This window comes from Strix aluco, chromosome 12 (assembly GCF_031877795.1).
Source record: "Strix aluco isolate bStrAlu1 chromosome 12, bStrAlu1.hap1, whole genome shotgun sequence".
Lineage (NCBI taxonomy): Eukaryota > Metazoa > Chordata > Aves > Strigiformes > Strigidae > Strix > Strix aluco.
This window is the reverse complement of record NC_133942.1, coordinates 12493321-12510674: the sequence shown is the minus strand read 5'-3', so window position 1 is coordinate 12510674 and position 17354 is coordinate 12493321. Positions and strand designations below refer to the sequence as shown.

At 42.4% G+C, this 17354-nt stretch overlaps 1 long non-coding RNA gene across 13 annotated transcripts in view; it reads left to right on the top strand.

Annotated features, from left to right (window-relative positions):
• Window positions 1–22: 22 nt before the first annotated feature.
• The window catches only part of LOC141928723 (uncharacterized), a 32251-nt gene continuing 14919 nt past the window's right edge, over window positions 23–17354 (top strand). For 8 of the 13 annotated variants that reach the window (XR_012624841.1, XR_012624844.1, XR_012624837.1 and 5 more), the window contains exons 1-5: window positions 23–403; window positions 1334–1486; window positions 1767–2215; window positions 2489–2711; window positions 15593–15737. This is a non-coding gene — a long non-coding RNA (uncharacterized LOC141928723). Of the gene's footprint in view, window positions 404–508; window positions 628–1333; window positions 1487–1766; window positions 2216–2488; window positions 2712–15592; window positions 15738–17354 lie in introns of those variants that run through there. The other 5 variants (XR_012624840.1, XR_012624846.1, XR_012624842.1 and 2 more) reach the window with 5 other exon arrangements.

The window sequence follows — 17354 nt, the reverse complement described above, 5'->3', positions numbered from 1 at the left end:
CCGGGGGCTCCGGCCTGATTGACGTCCACCGCCACCAACCGCCGCGCCGTAACGCGAGGCCGGAGCCAATGGGGCGGGCAAGGGGAGGTGGAAGCCAATGGGGGAGCGGCGAAGCCGGCCAGGGGGACAGCCCGGCTGGGAGCGGAGGCTCATTCCGTGCTGGTGGCTGATGGGGAAGGAGCGGCGGCGGCTCCGCGGCGGGGCTGGGGTGCGCTCTGCCTTCGCCGCGTCCTCCGTGTCACCCCCCCCCACCACTGCCGCCGCCATCCCCCCCTCCCCTCCTTCCTTCTCCACTCCCCTGCCTGCCGGATCCTGGGGGAGGCGCCGAGGCGCGGGGCGGGGAGCGGGGCCTAAGAGCCGGAGCCGCCCGGGCAGGGGCGCGCAGCCAGGAGGGAGGGAAAAGGTGCGGAGCGGGGCGGCTGAGGGGCGGTGGAGCGCGAGGAATGGCGGCGGGAGGGGGGCGGGCGGGAGCGGGAGGCGGGCGGACCGGCGCGCGGGGGAGGGGCGCCGATCTCCTCAGCGGCGGCGCCGGCCGGGAGGGGAGGGGAAGCCGCCCCCTCCTTTACCGGGGCGCTCCCGCCGGGCCCTGCCCGCCCTCAGCCCCGGGGTACCCCGCCGGGAGAGCGCGTACGGTGGCGGGGCGGCTTGTGGAGGCGGGGGTGGCGGTTGGTCAGCGCGGGGTGTCACCGCTCGGATTCCGCCCCCCGCCCTTCCCGCTTCTTTGGGTGAAGGGGCTGCTGAGGGCTCTGGGCAGCGGGAGGGAGGGCGGGGAAGTGGTGTTTGTGCAAAGAAATCCCGGGTCGGCCCATTCCCTCTCTGGAAGGCTTCCTTGGGGGTGCTTGTAGCTGCTCGGAACGTGTCAGCAGGAGCCTCGCAGGCTCTGGGAAGCCTCAACGTCCAGTTGTTGGGTGAAGCGCTGGGGCAGGGCCTGTAGTGCCAACGGGAGGTATATTCTGTATCTTTTGCCAGGCAGACTAATGAAATGAGGTGCCAGATGTGTCCTGGCAGGGCTTGCTATCTGCAGCAGGTTCTGGCTGTGGCCAAACCCCGCGCTTGCTTGTCTCCACGTGCTTGTGACTGGTTTATCAAACGGAGGGGACTGTTTTCGTTGGGTGTAGCAGATGATGGATAAAATGTGCTTCATTTGCTTAGCGAGGTTCCCGCTTGTCCCTTCACTCTTGGTTCGGTGGACTTGTTAACCTTGCCTTTGCCTCAGCTGGCTGAAAAAGACAGGGCTGTAAAAATCCGTAAGAGTTGCTTGAAATATTTGCTCTTCAGCATCCACAAAAATATGAGAATTGTTGGAAAACTGTCTTGTCAAAATATTTTGCAGCACAGGATGGAGATACTTCTTTTTTACCTGCGGTGTCTGCGGATAAACTGTGATGGGTGCGGATAAACTGTGATGGGTGCGGTTGACAACTAAGCACAAGTTCTGTAGAGAACGTGCGAGCTGGGAGAAAGGTCAAGCTGGATCCAGTTTAAGGTAAAAAGTGTAACTTGTAGTACACTACCACTAGTATTCTGCAACAGGTTAATATTTTTGTGATGGTTTAGGGCCTTGTTTTGATTAAACTTGTTAGAGCCGTTGGATTTCGGCTTTGTCTGTGGCATGGACAAGTTGTTTCATTTATTGTTCTGTGGTGCTAGTTTCAACGAAAAAGAAGTTACTGCAGTAGTTTTAGAATATAAACTTTACAAAGCGTTTAAGACTTCAGGATCAGGATGAACTTTGTTTTAGCTCTGTTTTAAATTCTCCTTTACAGGTGTGAACAAAGGTGGCCCTTGGGCTGAGGCGTCACAGAGGAAGGTTTGGTCTGGAATTTGTTTTCATGGCACAGGTGAAGACCTTTGGAAAAGAACTTTTAATATGGAAACAAAGTGTCTATAAGTATTAACTACACCAACATATGTTTAAAAAAAAAGTTTCTGGGAATACAGAGATACTTTTTCCTTTGTTTTCTCAGAAGAAAGAATGTTGTGTGTTATAATTATATAAAGTTGTATAAAGTGCCCCCCTCCAAACTACCGGGGGAAACTTACTCACAGTTCAAAACCAAAATTAAATGTTTAAACCCATTGGTTTTCCCTCTGCCCCATTCCTCTGCATGCTGGTTGTATCACAAGGGTTTGAGAAGTCTTGAGAACTGTTTGGAGAACTCAAAATGAATGGAAATGTTCTACAGACCAAATATCTAAGCATCCTATCACAACGGTGAATAAATTTTAAATAACATCTTTGTCAAGTACAACTTTTGTTAAACAAACAGCAACAACAAAAAAATCTGGTCGCTGGACTGACTAATACTTTTAGGATATGAAAAAAAGCAACTCAGCTTTAAAAATGCCATTTAAACTAAGGATCTGGTTTTGTTCCCTTTGTAATAGAGGAAGAAACTGTTGCGTTTTGATGAAGCACTACTAAGTCTTAGTTGAGGAATTTTTATGATGCGTTTCTATGAATAAAGCTGTCAACTATCTGTTATAGATGTCATTGGTTAGAAATACTGCGTTCTGATACAGAGTGTGGAATCCTGTCTGCTCGGAGTCTTTAGCAGAGCGGAGCAGCAAAAGTGGCCTGAGCCCTGCTTACCGTGACGATAAACTGCTTGGTAGGATCCTGGTCACTCTCCCCTTGGAAGATCAAAATATTCTCCATTCTTATCTGTACGGTCTGGTCGTTAAAGCTCAAGTACAAAGAAGTTAGTATTGTGAGTAATCACCATAATCACTACAGTTAACGTTTGATTTTTTTTTTTTTTTTGTATGTGGTTCACATATTTGTCCAATTTCTTCATCACTCAAAGTAATTTGTTATTAACTGTATGAAAAGGAAATTCTAAATGCAGGTTTGCATGTTGAAGCTGATTGTATATCAGAATCCTGGGCCAGAATCTAAAGTACTAAAAACCCTCGCTATAGAAACTTCAGTGGTGGCTGAGCCTGAGTTAGGTTTTCATGAGCTTCTATATGATTATCTTTCAGGTATTTTCTGATCTAGCTTTAAAAACTACTTAATGTAACTGCAATTTGGCCAATTAGGTGATTTCATCCACAGTTCACACTTTGTTTTGGGTGGTTTCTTTTTCTTTTCTTTTTTTAAACATGAACACTGCAGCCTGACATTAACACCAGTTATATGAAGGGCTCCTATACATTAAGCATGTGCATCATGTGTGAAATCCTACTGTGTTCTGTGTCTGTAAAATTCCTGGGTAGCTGAGCATTTGCTGAAATGAGCTGCTGATTGTTTTTTTGTGGCTTATAATACTCTTTTGTAGATCTGTTGGTATCTTGTTTGTCCCTGCTGCATCTAGACAATGCGTTCCTTCATGTTTTGTGTAACATCTTCTTCAGCAGTTTCTGTGTATGTAGATATGGTAACTGGAAAGAGAAAATTCTGTTCTTAAATTGTCCCTCTTCCTGCTCTTAGCTTCCCCACCTCCAGCATAGCTGGAATATTGGTCATTAAGGGGAATTTAGAACAGTCTTGATTGCTGGTATCCAGGAATTCTGGGGAAAAGGGACAAAAACGAGCATTGGGAAACTATATACGTTCTCTGAGAACACAAATTTACTCTGTGAGATCCTTAAAATCAATAGGGGAGTGCTACAGGCAGAATAAAAGAAGCAAGAGGAAGAGCTCAAGACGTTGGATGAATAAGCTCTGGGGCTTATGACTGTTTTAAGACGCTTGGATGTTGGTGCTGTGCCTTTTGTCAGTTGTTCAGTTGTCTAAATCTCTCCCAGTAGTGGTTAGCAAGGTGTAAACTGGGTGGTCAAGTCTAAACCCAGAAGGGTTCTTGTCTGCTGTTACTTGCTTTTTTTTTTTTTTTTTTTTTTTTTTAACGTAATCAGCCCTTTGAGGGAGTTGGGCAAATTCAAAACAATATGTTTTTCAGTGCTTGCTTCTGGGACCAGTGTACAATTGCTCTGGCACATGAGTGATTCCCATTGGTCTCCGCATTAATTGCATGCGAATACTCCACATTTGTGTCACAATATTCTGTTTTCTAGCAGTGTTTCAAGTAAGAGATTGATACTCAACTGGGAAGCTCAGACAAGAAAGGAAGAAAGGCTATTTAAAGCAGTGTATCAAATGGGAAGCAGCTGGTTTAAGTTAGCAAATTAGGAGAAGAAGAGGTGAATGCTTCTGGTATGTCTCAAAACCGGCTTTTTTTTTTTTTCCCAGAGTTGTGTAGGATGTTATTTCCCTTTTATTTGCACGATATCAGGCATACCAGCGGAGCCTAGACATTCATAATTAACAAAACAAGGAGAGAAATTGTTTCACACGTTTTTGCTGGTCTGTGAGAATAGACTGATCAATATATAAACCCATAAACCTTCTGTCACTTGTACACCAGTTTTTAAAATAGTTTAAATAGTTTTCTACAAGTCTTTTGCAGTATGCCACTTCCCACTCCCCTGTTTCTGTCTCTCAAATACTTGTTTTATTTCCTGCCAAAATTGGTTGTGTAGTTGGCGTGCTCTTAGGACAGGGTTTAGATGAGTTTTGGAGGGATTGGTTGGTTGTTTTAACCAGGTGGTGCACTGTATATTGTCTCTTTTTGTGAAAAGGATGCTTAAGAGTATTCATTAAGTTTATTCTTCGGTGTTTTTTTAGATAACCAGGCAAATTTGTCTTTCTTTTCTGAAGCATTAATCATTTTATATGAAGGTAGGATGACATCGTTACAAATAAGTGCTTTTTTTATTGCTTTGATACTTCATTTTACTGTACAGGATTTAACAAATGAAAAATAATTGTTCAGTTAGTTCCAGTGGCTTATACTGGAACTTATTTTGTAACTGAGTATTCAGCCATTCTTACTGCTGTTGGTCTTCTTTTACAAGCTGTCCTGTCTATGATCAACTTCAGAACGTTTGTAAAAATCTCCTGAATTAGGCATGGTAAGCCAAAAATAGTATGGATTAGCTTAATTACCAGATAGACTTTCAGGATAATTTGGGGGAAAAATGTGTGTGTAACACGAAAATAAAAAAAAATCCTAAACTGAAGAAATAGCGTAACTTTGAAGTCAAATGAGCATGCCCTCTGGCTTTCCTGAGTAGTTTGTAGAGAATCAAATTACAATAACTTGGTAGACATGTGACAGGAGGGAGGGTGGGAAATCAGCATTATTTTTTTTTGTTCAGCCTGTCATAAATCTATGAGTGGGTCAACACAGAAGTAGGAAAAGAACTTTAGTGATTGTTGCAAAATTCCCGATAAAATTCCTTTTAAAAAGCTGATAAACTCAGCTGTGGTATGGCAGAATAAGACACAAAATCAGGAAAGGAAAATAACAATTTTTAGAACAGAAAGTTTAAGAAGGTTACATACCCGAGTTCCAAGCTAAAAATATGCGTTAATGTATTTTGTAACGAGGTGGAAAATCCAGTGAATGATGACATCAGAATGAAACTGGATAAAATGAAGTTTATTGAAAAGAGTTTGCAGGACTGATTTAGCTGTTCCTGAAGATGACAAGAGACATTTGGAGGACTCTAATTAAAACAGAAAATTCGGAGGTTCTTGTCAAATCTGTGTGTGTTGGGGTAACTAGAAAGGTGTTTTGGTTTTTTTATAGCAGTTTGTCTGAGTAACTTAAAGCAACAAGAACATGATGTCAGGTTTTTACAAGGCCCGCGCACCGGCAGTGTGAATGTAGTTGAAGGTACAGCAGCTTTACTGCTCCACCAGGACTTAAAATTTTGGGACATTTTGACCAGTTCTGCTCTTTTTGGGAGACGGGGAAGGAAATGCACTTGTAGTTTTTATACTTCGTAGAATGATTAGATTTTGATTTAGCAGAAGTACTTGAGAGGAACAGAGTGTGTTTCTTTCTTGGACTCAAAATAAGAAGCACCAACTGTAGAAGGAGCGTATTGTACGAAACTTGCTGCAGGGGATGTGGGAGCTTTCAAGTCTGACAGTTTAAGTAGTGAAGATGAAAGTGAGGACAGTTCTTGGGCAGGGGACTTCAAGAGGAATGTGATTCATGGGACATAGTTACTGGTGGAATTACCAGCGCAGCTGCCGTAGTAACTTCTGCCAGTACGAAAAAGATCTGTCATGTCCAACGCTCTCCTGGGCGCGGCGTAAGCGATAGAGATGGGAGCAGCAGAAGTGCAGTGCCTTGGTCCACTTGCCAACTGCAGACCAGCGCACACGGCTGGAGCTATTTCTGCTATGTTTCAAACTGACCCCAAAGCTTCACAGGATTTCCTAAAGTGTTTGGGCTGGGCTAAAATTTTGGAATTGGAGGTGGTAAGATTTTGGTTTTCTGTAAAGAACAGTGAGAGGGTGGGCGTTCAGAGGGACTGAATTGCTCTGATAATGTGTGAAACCTGTTGAATTCAGGCAAAAAAAACCCCAACCCTTAAACATAAATACCTTCTACTTTCGCACTTCATTACATGAGGTTTTATTTCAGTAATGAATTCATTTGTTTCGGTATTGTAATAAATAGGACTTTTATACTTCACTCTGTGATAATACTTTCTATTTGCCATTCCTTACACGGTAGGTCAGACTTTTCATTTATTAATATTTGTTTCCAGTTATGTTGAATGGAACTTTTCAGATTTGTTCCAAAATGAAATTTGGAGGTAGGAGCTCTTGAAAAATTTGGAGGGATGATGGACAAGGAATGTTCTGATAGACGGAGGCTTCCTTTTAATATAAATCCTAGTTCAAATGAGAAAAATCTTTTACTGGGATGGGAGGGACTTCTGAAATACTAACCCCAAAACATTGTTTTCTCTCACTAACATGTGTCATCAAGACTCACTTCTCTAGCACGCGGTAAGTGCAATTTCCACTTAAAATTGTTCAAGTGAATCGCCAAAGGTCATGCATCAGTGTAGTGTCAAAGATGCGTCTGGAATTCAGGAACTCTGATTTTTATGGTCAGAGCAGTCTATTTAACTGCTTGGCCCCAACAACTGCATTAGCAGATCATAAAATTTCATCAGTGTGGTAGAAATAATTATTCTGTCCTATTTAAGAGAACACTTAACTTCCTTCCTAGCTGTTCTGCGTATCGGTGGCACGTACGTACGCACACGTAACCTTCTGAATTTCATTCAGTCTTCCTCACCCCCCTCAAAGAATTGCCGGGTTCAGTCTTCTCAACTGCTCATCTGCTTATTGCTTCACTTTGTCATTTCCATCTCCTGTTTCTTAAGAACCTCCTACAGCTTGTTTGGCCTTCTTGAGCAAAGGCTTTTGTGGCTCGATTCAGGAGGGGGGTAAAGGGAATCAGAAGTTCCAGTATACAAAGTTACCACAACATTATTAGTTATTTCATGAAAATGTTCTATAAGCATCCCCGGCTGTTGCCTCTGACTGCTATGGTGCAATTCCTACAGACTGAAATTCAGGTGCAACACGAGTCCTACAGTAGCCCTACTATAGGATTAAGCTCTACTATAGGGCAGGAGGGACTCCCTTTACTCCTCCCCAGCACCTCCTGGCCACAAGCAGAGCGACAGTAAATCGTACAGTTCTATAGCCTACACGTCTGGCACGTATATGGGTGCGCTGGGGCTCAGCCCTGATGAAGTGACCTTTTTTGTGGCAGTGATGTTGCATATTTTCTTCGTCACAGATGGCTATCAGTTTATGGAATGAGAGTCACATTGCACTTTTGAAAATGCCATTAAAAATTAAGACTCTCTACAAAAATTATTTTTGCCTGAAGGTTGTGGTTATTTTTTTTAAACAACGAAACCCCCAAGTCTGAAAATTGTAGTTTAATGCTTTTTCTGTGCCATCTTTGAATCTCTTTCCAATACAGAAAGCAGGGTGAAAACTGATGATTTTTTAAAAACTTAAACAATCTCCTTTTAAAGCCAATGAAACAAAAATAGTTCTAAAATGAAAACTACAGTTTCAGGTGGTGTAAAAGGAGATCAGCTCATCCCAGAGTGTCTTTCCTTGACAATTAGGTCTTCACAGTCTCCAAAGTAGGTTAACTAACAGAGTTTAATAATCCTTTAGTTTCTCTGCATTTCTCTGACTTGTTAATTTTTCTGCCTAATGTAAAGGTATGGTGCATTGTACATCCATCACTTTTTCGCCCAGTTACATAAATAATTGCATTGTTAAACTCCGAGGTCAGTCAGAGGTGGCGATAGGATATGGAACTCCTGTTTTAGCCAGTGCTCTGAAAGAGGATTTTGCCATTCTTGTAATGATTCAAAACCTCATTGAGCCAGAGGTGAAGGTGGCTGATGGATTGATAAGTATGAAGAATCACAGAATCGTTCATAACGATGAATAATTCCCATGAGATGTACAAACGAGGAGGAAGACTCGTGTCCATTTTATAGATGGGTCAGTTTTCTGAGGTAAGTGACATGTACACGGTGTGGGAAACTGAGATAGAGCAGAACTTAGAAATAAATCCCAACTGACCGTAGAGTTACCCTTCATGTCCACCCGGAAGGCCTGGCCGCTCCTTAGGCATGCGGGCTCATCTTCAAATGGGGGGTCTGTCTTCCACCATTTTTTATGCCCAGTTATAAAAATAAATGCAGCTCAAAGAAAAATAAATGCAGCTCAAAGGAAAATAAATGCAGCTAAAAGGAAAGCTGAAAGGAAGAAAAGTTAAATTGAAGACCTGACTTGTGCTAGAGTACGTGGATACTTTATTCAGAGACAGAATGGAGGGGAAAGGAAGCAAATTCTGTAGCATAGAAGTTATTATCAAAACCAAAATAATTTTAAAGATAAGGTAGATAGGCCTTTTTAGAAAGTTACAAAGTGGGGCTCTTGCGTGCCTGCACCATTGATACCTTTCAAGTGGAGCGATGTGCTGGAGTAAGCGCAGCGAGTTGGTGCGGAAGAGGGGCTCGAGCGCACGCGGGATGTGGTGGCCTGGCTTGCAGAGCGAACGGGGCCGTTGCCATTGGCTTCGTGAGCGCTTTGGTTTTGGCTCGTAAGCCGCTTACGGTTCCGCTTCTGCAGTCAGAATAAAGAACAATCAGCAAGTTTGTACAGAAGCTGCTGGTAGACATCGGCCATGAGATCTACCCTGGCATTTAATTAAGATTTAATTAAATAAATGTTTTTCTAGAAATAATCGAGAATCCTAATCCTCTTGTGGCCACCTTGTGTAGTTTTCCCTCCTAGGTGGGTATGGAGTTTGCAGACAGCAAAAGCAGGAGTTTTACAAGTAGTCTGTGCGCTCTGTCCTGGAAAGCTGTAATTCAAGTATGTTTTGTGTCTGACACAATAATAGCTACAGGGGTGATGGAGGATTTGGGTAAGGAATATTCAGTTTTAGTTCAGTCTGCAGAGTGAGGGTCCGTGCCTCCTTCCTCCTGGGAAGAGGACCCTAAAACACGGGAAGCGCTTCACGCGCCACCCTAGGAAATGGAGGCCTCTGCTGAAAGACAAAACTCGGTATGCTGCTCCAGTGAAATACGTTACACATTTGTTATTTTCTGGGTAACAGCCAAATCATTTGTTGTCCCTCCCCACACGCACTTCCATTTATAAAGGAAGTCTTCAGTCTTTTGAATGTCATACAAAACTGTTCAAAACCAGACTTGAGCAATTGAAATTCAATTAGTTCAATCAGAGCAATTGAACTGACACAGCTGAGTTCTGTGATCTGAACAAAAGATTTCGCTTTAATTGTGTAGGAATATATAAATGATGATGTGATTGTCTCGTTCCCAGCCCTCCAGATAGATGTAATGCATTTTAAAGTTTACTGGTATACACCCCATTTTACTACTTGAGGTTATGTGGGGCTTCAGCCTTTTATAAAATTGCAGGTGAAAACAGTCCCCTGGGGAACAGTGTTGGTGTTTGCTGCGGGCAAGGCCGGTGAACGTTGGGGGCTGGCAGGTGATGTTATGACTAAATTTGGTAAATGGCTCAGTCTCCGGTCTGTCTTGAGGCATATGGTCCTGTAACATCTGTTTGCAGATGATAAATCATTTGAAGTTGTGATTCATGGCTCAACTGGAGTGATGTTCAAGTCAAAACCTGAACTTTATCTCGGAGCAGGAGAGGTTATGATGTCTGCTTTTCTTAAATCTGTTTACACTGCTCAGCCTACAACATACAAGGGGGTGCAAAGCCAACGTAAGCAGGTTTATTCCCTAAGAAGAAGGCCAAGATTCTCCACTAGCTGGAAGCAGAAATTTCCTTTGACATCTTGCTCCTGCTACTAGAAGTCCTGCTCTTGGACTGCTGTTTTCCCATGGCATCTGTGGCTGGTTGCCACCAGTTCTGTCACCTTCCTAAGCGCTTCCTTACAGTGTCATGGTGATTTTTCTGTAAGTAAGCAAAGATCACAGTCGTCATCTTGCTTCCTCTGCCCCACACTTTGCATAAGCACGGAACTAGTGGTCATACCAGCAGTTCTGGTGTTGCCTAGCTCTGTTTTCTGTCACAATTAAAAAATCTCATTTTGTCTTTCTGAAAGTGTCTTTGTAAATGAGGCATCAGCTTATGCATCACACGGTTAAACTGGAGAGTCTCTTCCTCTGCCAATCTTCCTTCACCGTCTTAGTCATGGCAGATGAAACGGCCTAATTTGCTTATCACGCGAATTCAAATCGGGCATCATCTTTGAAATAAGATTCTCTTTAATTCTGAGTAGGGTTTTCTAAACTTCTGTATTTTCTATATGAAATGATGAGGTCCTTGGCCATCAGCACATGGAAAACTTAAGCAACGTCTCACTGGCTAATTAATCAGTCCTTCCAATATTTTTTTTCTCTAGCCTGACACATTTCATCATGTGTTACATCCACGCAGAGTGATGCTGCGGAGGGCATTGTACGGGATGGGGATTTGATAGTTCATCCCTTTCTCGTGCTCTGCTCTCTTGCTTTCAGTAGGAAGTATTTTGCCTTATCTCAGATCCCGCCCTGCCTTATTTCGCAGCACCTCACTGTAGTCAGCCACCGGTGTCTCTTGATGCAGTGTGCCAGCCTCCACTGTCTGCCTGTTGCATTTTAAACCATTATTTTCATACAAGGAGGAGTATCCCATAAACAACCCATTCTCCTAAACAACCATTAATTTTCCTTTACTATGGTGACTGCAAAAGCCTTCAGAGTTGTTTGTTGATGGGCTGTTGGGACTGTTCATTCTGTCTTGCTGTTTATTCGGGCCTCCCTACCTGCCTGCTCTATTGCTGCCTCTTACATTTCTTTTTTTTTTGTGCCCATTGTGGAATTTCTGTCACATGTTTATCCTATGCCAGGACTTGGCATGAGTCAGTGGCTAGACTTCATAGGCATTATAGTAAAACAAATAAATAATGACAGACTATGACATAATCAAACACTGACTCATAAGCGCAGAAGGCCTAGTCCATACTTCCTTTCAGGGCAGGGTCAGTTACACATAACTTTCTTCCTAACAGATAGTTACGTGGGCTGCTCTTGGCGGTGAGCAGTACCGACATCTCTGCTCCAGTACCTTGCCATCCTTGCTAGTCATAACATCTAACCTGTGTCTCCCTTGCTGCAGTGTAAGCCCTTTTCTTCTCATACAGGCTGTGAACAGAAAAAAAAAAAAAAAAGGATTTCCTCTTTTTTTTTTTTTAAAAAAACACTTTATTTAAAGTACTTGCAGACGTTGTGGTCTTTTTGTCAGGCCAGCCTCCGTTGTTGCTCGAGCCCTTCCTTGTAGGCTGTTTGCTGAACACCTGATCGTTCTTGCTGACTTTCTGTATACAGTCTGTACTGGGTACACCTCTTTCTTAAGGCACAACATACCAAAGCTGGGTGCTGTACTCCACCTGAGACCTGGGTTATATTTGTCTTTGATCCCCATGAAGTGCAGCGCTGCTGTCAAAATAAATAAACGCTGTTGACTCGTGTTCACCTTCTAATTTCTCTGCGACCATTAGATTCTTCTCCGTAGAGTTATTTAACTCGTTCTTTCCGTCCAGTATTTATGTGACTGAAGTGGCAGTAATAATAAGTAGCTGTAGTGTTTTCCTCGGTGAGGGTCTCTCTCTGGATGGTCAATATGTCAATGAAAAAGCTAATCCTAGAGGGAAGTGTGATCAGCACGAGGAAGTTGCATGGCCTTGAACTGGAAACAACTGGAAAAGATGCTGGGGCTGTTCAAAAGGCTTTGGTGGATTTAAGCCATCTAATTTTTTTTTCACGGTGGTTTGGTGTATCCTTGTGGTCACAATATCTGTTAGATTAAATAGCATTGCTTCTCTGATATTTATCCCTTAGCTATGTAGAAGAAGGAATTTTATCCCTTTTCAGCCTTCATTTTTGTGAAGTGTCTATATACTCGATGAGATCTGTTATGAAGATAGGCTTAGCTGTTCTTCTCTGGGCTTGTTCTTTGCGAACAGGAACAATTACATTTTTACTAACTCTTCTGATCTATTTCATGCTGGGTGTCACTTGTGACGCGAGCGATCCAGGTTTCATTGCTGAATCTTGAACCTTAGATGACATAAAGAAGCGTAAGTATGTCAGATGGTACTTTGAAGAGTGAGTCAATGGGCCAAGTGACTGAAATCCATCCTTGCCATCCACACAGTCCCGGAGTGCTGCAGTGGCTGAGGGGCAAACTGCCAATACTGGACCCAGAAAAATCTTACAAGGATTTTCAGACTGAAAAAAAACCCCAAAAAATAGAGAAAACAAAGATCTGGGTAGGGAGAGGAAGGATTTCTTGTTATTAATTGCTATCCATATTGAGTGCAGTACTACTCTTCTAGGCCTTGGAAAATGACACATTATTTTCTTTTCTTTTAAGTATGACAAAAGCAAAACCTAGGACTAAGTGGTGGATGTTAAATCTTGAATATACCAAAAAGGATTTGTCATCTGCTAAGCATAAAAAAACTTCACTTCAAAACAAAACAGGCTGGCTAGGCCCTATATTTTTGTTTTTCTTCATATGGATCATGTATTCCCATTTCTGTTCAAGCAACATTTATATTTGGGTAAATGGAAGTGCTTTTCCTTTACAGAAATGCTATTGCAAAAATAGTGATTTAATCAAATGAGCTTCACAAAATATTCACAGTTCACCCTCCTGTGTGCTGGAGTTCAGCATTGTACAAACAGGATCAGAAATTCTCTGCTTACCTAGCAGCAAATTGGCTGCTTAGTCAGATATGCAAAACACCCTGTTGAGCATACAATGCTGAAATAAAGTTTTGATAATTTAGCTTTCTTCTATAGTGTCATTTGTTGCGGGGTCAGACTTTTCAGATAATAGCTGTACAAAGTGCCTCAGCATTCTGTGTGTCTTCTGAATGAAGCTCAAAGCACGGATCTTTACGCTGGAATGTGTGCTTGGAGATGAGCTAGGGAAATATTCAGAGGCTCTGAATGTTATTACTGCTTATGTGCTGCGTTATTCTTTTTGAAAATTCCCAGAGCTTGCGATACGTTGTGTATATTTAAAAGCCCCATGAGGGGAGGAATAAAATACACTCTTCTTCTTTCCTCCATACTTCATGAATAGCTGCTTTCTTGAAAATACAAAATGATATAACCTTGTTTATTTTCTTACATCTGCTTCTACGGTTTCTACAGTAATCTTAAAAATGTACTCTTTCTGCCATTGTTCCTTAAATATTTGCTTTCTGTCTCAGCCTCATGAGTGGAAAACCATAGGAAGGGGATGTTTGTAGTTTATTAACTTTTTAAGTTCTTCTGGTAGTTGAGAGTTCTAGAAATCACTGAAGTATGGGCAAAACAAGTAGAGTTGCGTTTTCAAATATTCTTTCTTTGTGGATATTCTGTGGCCACCCTCTGTTTTTTTCTGAGGCGGTTCCACAGGTTGGCCAGGCATTCGAAACTCAAATTAATTTGTGTGAAAACAGATTAAAAAAATAAAAATAAAAATCAGTTGGCAGTTATGGGGTATCTTACCACAGGCATCAGAAAACACAGGGATGCCAGCTAGCATAAATGAGTGTGTGCTTATAAAGAAGGGTGGGTGTTCATCTGAGGAAATGGGTAGATTTACAGGATCAGATTCTGAAAATACAGAAAGGGCTGAAGGAGCACGTGCAGGTGTGTAGAGCTGCATGTCAGATGTACCTGCTGGTTTGCAATGACACCCCCCCCCCCCCCCCGCAAACAGCTTTTGTGTGTGCTGAGGAGCTGTACTTGTTTTACTGTGTGCGTATTAATTCACACACAGGTTCATGACAAGTGATTATACAAATGAGAAGTCAAAGAGTGTTTTGTATTAATTAGTATGTTTGTGGCCTTTTAAAACACTTTGATAGACATGGTCATATATATTTGAAGATAAATCTCTGTATACAGCTTACTAAAGTTCTAGTACCAGGAAAAGCATTAGTACAAGGACAGTACAATGATATAGACAAGTCACCCTTGGGTTTTTATTCTTTGAGGTAAAATGGAGGGGTGCTGGTGTATTATTTACTAGCTAGGGGTGAGTACTGAAGGTGGCTTTTTCTTCCTCTAAAAGGAAGACGGTGGCTCACCAACTTCTGGTTTTCACAGACACCAGCAAAATATCTTCCCCCTTGATTTAATCTTCAGCTTGTTCCAGCTTACCACCTTCCTTCTGTAAATACTCACATGTCTTTAGTCAGCATCTCTGAATGCAAGGGAAACACGGGTGGGACTTAAAGCTAGGGGTAGGGATTGAATTTAAGCAAAGGAGATACTACTTGAGGGTTTTGGTTTTTTTTTTTTTCTGCAAAGGGCTGCTTGTGTCACAGATTCACTTTATAATCATAGAGCGATGCTGTACTCTCCAGAAATATCCAAACTCCACCCAGAAAAAGTCCACAGTAAAGGAGGGACAGGAATGTAGAAGTAGATATAGAGAGCATGTTTTGCTTTTTTATTAAAAGGGTATTCTTTAGATTCCTGCCAAAAGGTCCATTACCGAATCCTGTACATTAAGCGTTGTAATTAAAAAGTGTAGACACTCCCCTTAAGTCTTGATTAGCTGCACACATAGATTGTTCCCTCTGTTGAGAGCCATCTTTACTTGGTTCAGGCCACTTCTTGTGGCCTAATCCCCTTTTGACAGCATCTCCCTGCAGCTGACATGAGGCCTGACAGAGGATGGAAACCCTCGGCTTTACAGCGCAGTGGATCACACATACAGAAAGCTGTTGGCTTTAATTGATAGTTAAAATGTTGAAATCTGGGAAGAAACGCTCTTGACATCCGTGGTGTTGCTGTCCTCTTTGATCTCCTTGGCAATCCCTGTTTAGGCAAGTCAGATCCTTAATATTTCATTGAGGTTTTGATACAGGCAAGTCCACCTCGCTGCAGGGATTAAGTGGATCTTTCCTGCCCTCTTATAATTTTACAGTTTCTTTGTTTGGTGATTTTTTTTTGATCACCTCCAATCTCAAATCCCTGCAAGATGCCATCATTTTCCAGGGGGTCACTCCTCTTGACAAATCAGTTCCCAGTGAGTTGTAGTTTACTGTCCAGCTTAGTTCCTCTCAGTGGGATGATCCTAAAGACAGATAGTCCCCTGTTGCTAGCCTGTACCTTTTAGGGATCTTCATCCTACATGGAGAGTAGAAGACAACAGGATGAGGAAAAGCCCAGGTTTGCATTTTGACAGGTACTGTCGTTTCAGCAGGAGACCAGCAACTGTTTGAGGATTTCCAGATCGTTTCAAGACAAGGACTGGAATGAGCTGTGCCGAGGGAAAGTGGAGCAGAAGGAGCAGGGTTCGTAGCCTTGGTATCACTGCGACCAAAACTGGATCTTGTTATCTTCAGGTGAGCAAGTGAGGGTCAGTGAGCACAGTGATGTATTGAGGAGTCTTGGAACCAGGCTTTGAATTAACCAGGCCACCCCATTTGGAACCTCTAACAACAATAAAAAGAGGATAACTGATGAGGCAGAGCAAGTAAACCAACCTGAACGTAGTTGCCGTTGTGCAGGCGCGTGGAATTGGGCCTGCAGTGGAGCTTCAACCATACCGCTGTGGTTCTCCTTGCCAGCTCTCCCCGAGATGGAGTTCACCAAGAACCAAACCTTGCAGTAAGGAAAAGGGGCTGCTGTTGTGAAATTAGTGCTGAGAAAGGGTTCAAACAGAGGAGGCGGATCTCACTCCCTGATGGTTGTTGAGGTCCGATGGTCTTTTTATTTCATAACTGAAATTGCAGCAAATATCCTGTAATAATAGCAGAGTAGAAGCCAGTTGCTTCTCTGGTGAAGCTGATAGAAAGGACTGGTTTTGGGTTAGCCTACTGCTAATTTGCTTTTCGAAGGTTTTTTTTGATGTGATGAGCACACCTGCTTCTTAGTGTTCGTTAGTAGCAGTGAATACATTTTAGCTTTTCTTTCAAGGTAGAAGAATGAACATTAAATGTATAGACAGCAGCCTGTCTTTCAAACAACAGCCATAAAGTGCCACAATGTTTTTAACCTTCCCATTTACTATTTCTTCAAGGTAAGTAGATGTGACGTGTCTGTAACTTAGCACTGAAGTGCAACCATTGCCCACCATATGCAGATATTCCGAAAACAACAAAATAGTCTTCTCTTTGTGTGGATGACTGTGACTGTCTGGTGAATGTCATCTATGTTAAAGTGCTTTCAACTTGTTGCCCAACAAAAAATGTGTTATAGCAGCGCTTTGTTAGCATTAACATTTTTCTGGCCATATCCACTGCATTTTCCAGGGTCTTATCTTATGTTTCTGGCTCTGGAATTCTGCATCTCTGGACTTCTGGAAACAGGGTTTGTTAATCTTTCATGCATTTAGTAAACATATATCCCAAAGCAGACTTTGTTTTGTCTTTTGCCTTGGGGCTATGTGCATAGAGCGCAGCGTAAGTTTTGCTAGCTATACTTTAGAAGTGGAAGTAATTAATAAGGTAAAATCCTTAGTGTACACAAGTTTGGACTGGGACGGATTTATAGTCTATGATATTTGCACAAAAGAAAGGTGTTTCTGGCTGTCTTTAACATTATTTTCTATAAATATGTTCCTAAGGCTTTTGTATTGGAATTTCTTTTTACCAGTGCCCCATGATTTGCAGATGTGTTGTTCCTCAGCAGAAATAATGGCCTTGGCTATTTTGTAATGTTATTGTTAGAATATCCATAAGTAATATTATTTAGAATCACCTTCTACCAAGTTTACTGTTCCGCTGATGCTGATCTTTGGCAGATGCCAGATGCAAAAGGCTTGAGAATGACAGGAGTGACTAGCCACAGCACTCAGATAGGAGCAAAAAGAGGGAACAGAGTGATCAAGCAGTCTCTGTGGAGCATTAAGAGTTCTCCAGACATGACTTTACAGCCTCATGTCCCCAGAAGGGGTTACCGGTAGAGATCAGGTGTGTGTAATACCTAAGGAAGCATGAATCAGCTCCTGGATTCCTCAG